This window comes from Argiope bruennichi, chromosome 3 (assembly GCF_947563725.1).
Source record: "Argiope bruennichi chromosome 3, qqArgBrue1.1, whole genome shotgun sequence".
Taxonomy (NCBI): Eukaryota; Metazoa; Arthropoda; class Arachnida; order Araneae; family Araneidae; genus Argiope; species Argiope bruennichi.
The window spans coordinates 124,534,489-124,543,555 of NC_079153.1; the positions used below are offsets into that span (position 1 = coordinate 124,534,489).

Genomic DNA, 9,067 nt, shown 5'->3' on the forward strand with positions numbered 1-9,067 from the left:
TAAATGAGCGAAACATGGATTATCCCTGAAAGAAAATATTGTATCCATAACGACTGATGGAGCAACAATTATGAAAAAAGTTGGAAAGTTGATTGGTGCAAATCAGCAATTGTGCTATGTACATGGAATTCACTTAGGAATAATAGATGTATTATACTAAAAAAAATAAAGAACAGAAGAATCCAAATGCTGTGGATATAGAAACTTCGGATTCCAACTTTGAAAAGAGTAATAGTGAGAGTGATATTGACAATGAAGATAATGACCATGTAATTGTTGAAGAAGATATTGCTAATGAGGATGAAATATTAACCTATCAAGAATTGCTTCCTATAATTTATAAAGTTCGAAAAATTGTTAAGATATTTAAACGTTCCCCTATAAAAAGGATATATTACTAAAATATATACTAACTGAAAATAAAACAGAATATATGTTAATATTAGATTCTAAAACACGTTGGAACAGTTTACTCCTAATGATGGAACGAGTTTTGAAACTGAGAAATCAATTCCAAAAAGCAATAATCGACTTAAATCTGTAAATTAATTTTTCAGACAGTGAATTCGACAATATCCAGAACTATATCAGCTCTACTTATAATAAAACTGACTATTGAGGCATTATGTCGGAGAGATTCTAATTTATTAACAGCTAATGCAACAATAAGTTTCATGTTGCAGTCACTGAAAGAACATCACACATCACTATCTGAAGAATTATATTGAAAAATCGCAAAGAAGAAAGGCATACCAAAATAAAAAAATGTCTTATGGTATTTACATAATTATAATGATTTTAAAAATGAAAATGGAAAAGAAAAGAACCAATTCAAATCTGATTAAGTTTAGAGTAAATTTTCTTAAAATTTTTTACCCACAAATTTATCCACATTCAGAAGAATTCGGTTCAATTATCGAAGATCATGATGTCACTACTGTCGATTGTGAAAAGGAATTGTCTCTTGAACAAAAATTAGAATTAGCGATAAATAAAAAAATTTCAACAAACCGAAATACAATACAGAAATCTGCTATATCCAAAACCCTCCGACGAGAAGTCGATTTGTTTGAAGATGAGGGATTTAGTGGTAAATACTTGGAAAAAGTATATCGCGCATTGCTAACAGTACCTCCAACTAGCGTAGATGCCGAAAGAGCGTTTCCGACAGCTGGTAATTTTTACACAAAATCACTTTTCAGGCTTGATGACAGTACAATTGATGCATTATGTTTTTTAAGATCACATTTCAAAAAATTTGTAATAGTACCACAGACTAAATAGTGATATTTACACTTTTTTGTGATTTAAATTAATAAGATTTTTCTTTACTCTTTTATGATTATAAACTGTTATAATTTATAAGTTACAAATTATTTTTTGTGATATTTACACTCTCTAACAAAACTGGCAAATAAAACAAAGAAACACCTGTGTTTTCTTTCTTTTTCTAAAATTTCTAATACCGGTATTAAAACCGGTATCCCGGTATTAAGATTTAAAAAATACCGAATACCGGTATTGAAATTTTGGTCCGGTATTGCAATCCCTAGTCTCATCTCTGATGCCCAACGTTTCCAAGTCCCATAGAACCTGAACATCTCACGCAGTCACTAAGAAATTTGGTGAACAAGGATCATTACTTCCGCTTTGAGTACCCTGTAATGCAAACCCAAAAATAGTAGGAACACAGGTCACTGTGTTGTTTAATTTCTCAATGTGAAATGCATCTATTATCCGCCAAAATACTTCCCTTTCAATCAAAATCTCAATTTCTGCCTTGCTTTCACACGTGTCGGCAAGATTTAAGCCTCACAACTGCATACCTTTCCGGACATCTGAGTTGGGAATAGCCATAGTAGCTGTAGTTATTGTATCGGCTATTAGTACTTCTACAGAAATTAGCTGATCAGGGTCATATCGGCTGATGAGGGTTACTACTCCGACGTCATATGTTCTCTTCACAGGCTCGACAGAACCAAAAGAAAAAACAGAATCATTCTTTCCGAATCGATTTCAATTTTAAGCAATTAGCCAATGATATCGTACACCAATTTCTTTCGCTACCATTATCACACAAAATTCTTATCATTTTACTCAAATTTAAACACTGCATGCAAGCAAAAGAACTGTAGGTACACCTGTACTAGTTACAGATGAATTGCACTGCGTACTTATTGCAGTATCAGGCTGCGTGTTTTTACCCTCACTATCATCTCTTATAATGAAGAAGAGTGTGATGCGGACCACCACAGAAACAATTTCTCGATTTGAAAGTTCTCGCACAACATTCCAAAGAAAAACACTTGGAGCACAAATGATTACCTTTCACAAAGCTTACTTTATCGTTCACTGAAAGTTTTTTAAACTCGATACAATTAGATAACAGATGGGTCCTAGTGTTACAAAATCTACACTTCACATTCCTCGCACTAGATAGATACACATTAGATATAGCTTTATTGTTATAATTACGGTGTTTGTTAGCCAAAGACACTTCACTTCTTTCACTCCCAACACCTGAATATAGTCTCGTAGACGTAGACTCTTTTTGTTTACCCTTTGAAGCCAAATAAATATCACATTCCCTGCCTAAAACCTGAGGTCTAAACCATGACTCTCCCTGCTTTACCGCCACATGAGTTCTTAACTCGCTATCAAGTTCACTATATAGTTTATCAGAAACTATCAATTGACATACCGATTTAAAATCCTCAACTGCTCTCAAGCTAGAGATGCATAATCCACGATTTTTTGAATAACAAATAATTTTGCTATTGTTATTTTTAAATATTTGTTCCAAATATCTGTTATTTAAATCATATTATTAATTTAAAATTATTATTTAATATTAAATATAAAATTTATTAATTGTAATGAATACTTAATTTACTAATTTAAGTAACGTGTGATTGAATTATCTATTTCAGCTTACTTCTTAAATTTGATTTTTTTCAAAACTATTTATTTAATTTTTGTATTGGAGTAAACCATTTTCTGAAAAATTTGAATTAAATATAAATGTCATATCTTTAAATTGTTTACTTTAGTTCTATATTCTACCAATAGATGGCACCAGCAGTAAATGGAGTATATGCAAAGTCAAATCACAAGCAATTAAGAACGATTTGTATGGAACAGGGCATCAACACATACGAATACCAGTAAGACCGGTTACTCTCATGAAGTGGAGCGGCGACTTCATACTTTCCAGTGAAGTCACCGCTCCTATAAATTTCAGTGATATGCAATTCAGTGATACGATGATTCGAATAACCGGTCCGTTCACTTTTCAATCTGTTCATAGATTTCTCCTTTTCTGTTATGTTCGCCAGCTTCCATTGGACAGATCGTATCGATTGTTACTTTCCAGTGAAGTCACTGCTCCGGTAAATTTCAGTGATATCGTATCGATTGTTACTTTCTATCGGGATCCAAAACCTGTAATCGAAATATCACCAGTAAGATCGTATCAAGGATTTGAATCACACCCCTCTTTGAAAAGTATTGATCACTTGTATTTGTGACTTTTTGATATTGGTTAAGTAATAACCGCTCGTAAAATATTCGTCATCCCTATCTCAAGCTGCAGTAATATTCGAAATCAGCACTCAATCGAGATGAGTATTGCACATAATTCTCTGTTGGAAATTTTTTCGAGTTGCGAAACTGATCCAAACACCCTGGGGGATGGGCTGAAATTCCTTCAAAACGATAGCTTTAAGTTTATCGTAATTCGCAATGTCTTCCTCAGTTACATAAACCAATACATTTGAAATCCTTTCTCCTAACATATTTAACAAGATCTCCGCTTTCAAACCGTCTGGCACGTTTCTGGTTTTAAACGCTTTTTCCAACGATTGGAAGAACAAATTAAAGGACTCTGCTCTAGTAGGTATGGGAATGGTCAACGTTTTGATAATTTTAGTCAAATTCTCAACACTTTGATTTGATGCATCCAAATCACCTTGGCTTGAACCATTCAACCCATTTTGCAATTCCAACCGTCTTTCTAATTGTGCCAGTTTTACCCGTTCCATTTCCAACCTCCTTACTTCATTTTCTTTTATCTCATTTTCCTTTTCCTTCTTTAATTTGTACGAAATCCGGTTATTTCTTAAATACCTCGCTCTTTTCGATTAATTTTTTCAAATCAATTAATTTTAGGTCCTCCGTAACATCCAAACCAATCTCCTCCGCAACTAACCGCGACTCGTACTTCCTCAAATTACCAAACGACCTTTTCTGTACTTAATACACAAAAATATTATCAATAAATCGCTAAAATCTACCCGACAACTAGATCAAAATATCTCCATATAAATTTGACCAGTAAAACCTCTAAAAAACACAATTAAAACAACAAATTATACCAAGACAAGCTCAAAACTCAAATGCAAACAACCGAAAAAACACCATACTCAACACATCCCACTTCTGACACCAAAAAATGTATTTGCAATTAAGTTATAAGAAATCAAATCAAAACTCACCCCAACAACTACCGAGGGAAAAACAGGTAACACCACTTCCGCTAACGGCTTTTATTTTAGTCATCACTGACACACGCACACATACTCGAATGATACATTTCTAAAAATTGGGATTATTTGAGAGGCGACGCAGCGCCCTCATTCGGAAAAAGAATAATTCTTAACATCCTATCAATCTTGAAGAACATCAGAGGGTTTGTCTTAGTCGCGATAACACTGCATAAAATTGCGAGTTCTTTCAATGTTCCGAGAAGTGAAACCCTAATTTCCAATTTCATAAATTATTTTTGAATTCTGAAAACATATTAATTGCTATAAAAGATTTATTAAAATTAACAAAGCGTTCGAAATATAATTTGTTTTAATTACACTTTAACGAGACATTGCACTTATCCGACACGCAACAAGAACATTCTCCAAAGGAAATTCGTATCAAGCAAAAAATGCGAAACGCTTCACGATTTCGCATATCATCCTTGCGCAGAGGCCATGCTAATCTTCTCTTATCCTATCAATTTTAGTACATGTACTGCTGAAGAGAGTTCTGAATTATTCAATGACGGTTACTATATATACCCTATTGTAGCTCTGCTAACTTACATAGTGGTAATGCACCGGAAATTGCATGTTTACGAGAGGTAATGTTGAATTATTACTTCAGATTTCATTTGAGCATTGCCCGATGTTCGGCCAGAAATCGACATCGAACATTTAAAAGTCGCAAAGTCATATTCTTCTCGTTCGGAATATCACTTCAAGAAACGAACGCATAACAGAAGAGTGCCATCCAAAGTGTAAAACGATATGTGATTTCCGGATTGAAAGTAAACTGGCTAATTAAAACTTTGTTTTGATTGTTTTTAAAAAACAAATATCCGTCCGGGGTGTTTTTATTTTTTCCTTCCATTTTCGCATTCCATGCATCGAAATCATCTGTGCGTGCTACTCTTTTTCTAGATACAAATAAATGTGCAAAGCTGAAACGACAACACAATAGAACAAATTACAAATAAAACACCTATTATGAATTCCAATGAAAAGCGAAGATACTATTTCGAAGAGAAAAATTCTTCCATCACCAGAGAGATTAGAAGATGCATTATTCTATTACCAAAAGATAGCCTTTCTTTTTTTTGACAAGGCATTCCATTTTTGCATATCGCCATGCCTCATCACTTGGATTGATAGTATTATGGTCCTGTAAATTTTTTTGCTTCTGAAAATTTCCCACAAAAGAAAGGAGTGATTCTTAAAATTCTTCTTGTCTGACTGACGTGCGATATTGTGTTAGGATAGAATGAGAAAGTTTGTTTTAACAGTGTGGAGGAAATCTAAAGTCGATCTTCGGATTGACAATGGAATTCAAGAATCTACAAAGATATAAAATCATTTTTGTCAAGTCAAGTTACCATTTTTAGAATTGGAGAATGATAGATATGAAGTTTCACAGGCTGATTTCTTGCATACTTAATTGGCACTGGGGATGCCTTGATCAAGAAGAAGGCCTTCCATTGCACTTCGGAGGGTTGACATACGCCACATCCGCAATTCGCGGTTGCTTGGGGTGCATAAATTTTGGTACCTGGGACTGCGGTCGCGCTGTCCCAGATATTTACGAAAAAAAAAAAAAAAGTGGATACTGTAATTACTTTCACGTCACACACACCAGGCAGAGAGACACTTATTCAAGATATGCTTCGGTTGTTACTGCCACTAACTCAAACGATGAGTATTTATATCACTTGTCTTACCATATGAAGATGATCAAGAGACAGTTTTTTCCTACATGGCTTTTCTGCATCTCAAACTCATAAGTTCTGCGTGTCGAATCACGACCTTCGTAAAACAAGGCCTCACAACTTATTTGTGACGTCACACGAGTAGGATGATTGGCTGCCATGGCAGAATCCCGCTTTCTTCCTTGATGTTTAGGTATATTTTAAATTCACTTAAAAATAACTTATTATTAATATTAAGACATTTATCTTGCATAAAATTCAAAATTATTTATTTTTCCCTGTGTGAATAAAAGAAACGGCATGGTAGAAAATCTTAAGGTCCTCTATAGCTTATTGACCATTTAATAGCATTCAAACTTCATTTAATAACATTTAAATCACAATGTAAATTTATTAGATATATACATCGGGGTATTATTGCTAGTTTTTCTTGTTTTAATGGAGATTTTCATTTTTATTTTATTAAAAATCGTTTTGTTTTTCCCTGAAAATATTTTTTAAAGCTTAAAATTAAATTAATACTTTTTAAAGCTTTTGATGATTTTTTTTTATTGTAGTGACTGGTAATACATGTATTTTATAAGTTAACATAAAATTGTTTACTTCTCAAATTACTTATGAACTTTCAAATAAAAGATTAATGCATTTAATATAAAATTTAAATTTTACACCAACTAATTCTGTTGATAAAAAAGAATTACTTTCACAGTTTGTTTTTTCACATGAAGAATTGTTTTCATTTAATATATTAGTAATTCATACAATTTAATAAACTAGCTTTTATTATACTTCTGATTTTACATTTCAATGCATTTATAATTAATTTCAATTCAATCTGTAGAAATAGTAAAAGAAAACACAAATAAAAAGAATCACACACTATTTGAATCATAACATTTTATTTACAGAGAGACAATAACAAAATACATTTTGTTTTCAAACTTTAATATAAATTTCACACAGACAAATGAAAATAATTATAATATTAAATAAAGTTAAAATACAAACTTACAAATTACTTCTAATTTGGAAGAAATTAATAAAGAATGACTTACCTTAGGAGCTTGAAAAGTGCCTAGACAAATAAAAATTATTTTGTTTGATTTTTGAATTATACTCCATGTATTTGATTTAAAGCTTTTAAATTTTAAAATTAAATCAGAAAAAGTGTTGATTTTTTCTATCTCCTCTCTTTTTACTATGTCCTGGAGACTGCTATTTAAAGCTGCTTTTAAATTTTCCCATTTTTTTATGTGTTGCCCTATCCATTGGAGTTTCTCTTCTTGCTTTTGATTCTGAGGAAAAGTATGAGGGTAAATTAGGGAAAATTGAAGGTACAGCATCAGGTACAAGCCTAGAAAAAAAGAAGAAAAAAGTGGAATTCTTCAGATAAAACTAATTTTTTTAAAATTTTCTTCAGATAAAACTAATTTTTTAATAAATTACTAAATTTATTAAAACTTAAAATCAAAAACAAAATAGATATTTTCTTAACACATAAACTAAAAGCTAATGTATATTGGACAGTATTAAATAAAATCGTATTGAGTATTAAAAAATAAAATTTAAAATCAACAGAAACATTCATTCATCCAAAATAAATACCTAGTTCAATATTATGCTGGAATATCTATAGTAATTATTTATACTACTGTAATGATTCAGCTTCTTCCCTGCTTGACTATGGTGACGTTTCTTTTCCCACGCTCCATAATTAGCATCCAGGCAGCAGTATCAGCAATGGCGACGCCCTACCGCAGTGTAAGTGCTTCCAGAAGTGCCAGGTGGTCAACCCCTTTAAAGTAAGGACATCTGGGCAATTAGTGCGAGTCCAGATAAGGGACCCCGCCTGCATTGTATTTGAAACAGATGTAAACCTACATTCTTTACATTGTGGAGGGTGGCTCCCCAACGGATTCCTACGGTCGACGGTAGACCGGTGAAGTTGTTGCTGAACGGCTATTGGATAACCGGGAAAATGGTCCGATGTGAATGAGGGTGGGAACAGGATAAAAGTGCGAGGAGATTGGAAGAGAGAAGAAGAATTGTGGACACTGAGGCAGAAAGCGGAGCGTCCGAGTAGAAGTCCACCCGAAAAGTTTCGGTGGATCCCTGGAGCTACGCCTGTGTGCGAGAACGCTACGAGTCGGCTAGCGGTTTTCTTAAGAGGTTTCTCCGAAGTATTCGAGGAACTATCCTTGTTGTGTCGAATAAAAATCATTTAACCTAGAACTCATTTAACCTAGATGATGAACTGTAAATTTATGTAAATAAAGCTGTAAATAAAGAATTTGATCATAAAGCTACCTTTTATTGGATCGAGACTTTACAGCTTTAATATTTGGTGGCAGCGGTGTTGATAGAACTTTGTGAGGTAAGCTATCATTAGCTAACTGGACTTGCGTTTCAGACTCAGAGATTTCTAATCTGAAAAAACTTACAATATCTAGGTTAAAATTACTTTTAAAAAGTTGCGTGGTAATTGCCAACTACAAGATCGACGAGTGGAACTCAAAGCGAGGAAGAATCGCTCAGCTGCAAGAGCGTACTGACCCAAGTTAGAAAGAAATTCTCCAGCTACAAGTTCGAGGAGTGGACTCAACTTTCGATTGGAATTCCCTCTACATTCATCCTGGTATCAACCAACCGACGAAGTGTTCCGAGTCTCCTGCATACCGGTGAGTGCTTCCTAACTTTCCTTTTCTCTAGAGGCAGTAAATTTATTATAAAAGTAACTGTCGATTACTGAAGTAAAATTTGAAATTTCAGTGTAGCATTTTAGAATTGGCTATTAAAGCAATTCAGTAAAGAAATTTTTAATTAGTTGGGACTAAT

The 9,067-nt window shown here is 33.3% G+C and overlaps 1 non-coding gene and 1 pseudogene across 1 annotated transcript; one reads left to right on the plus strand and one right to left on the minus strand.

Moving 5' to 3' along the window:
- Positions 1-4,932: 4,932 nt before the first annotated feature.
- LOC129964367 (U6 spliceosomal RNA) lies at positions 4,933-5,038 on the minus strand. Its single transcript, XR_008784148.1, has one exon. It is a non-coding gene; the product is annotated as a U6 spliceosomal RNA (small nuclear RNA).
- Positions 5,039-5,956: 918 nt separating this feature from the next.
- LOC129964309 (U1 spliceosomal RNA) lies at positions 5,957-6,102 on the plus strand (annotated as a pseudogene).
- The last annotated feature ends 2,965 nt before the right edge of the window (positions 6,103-9,067 follow it).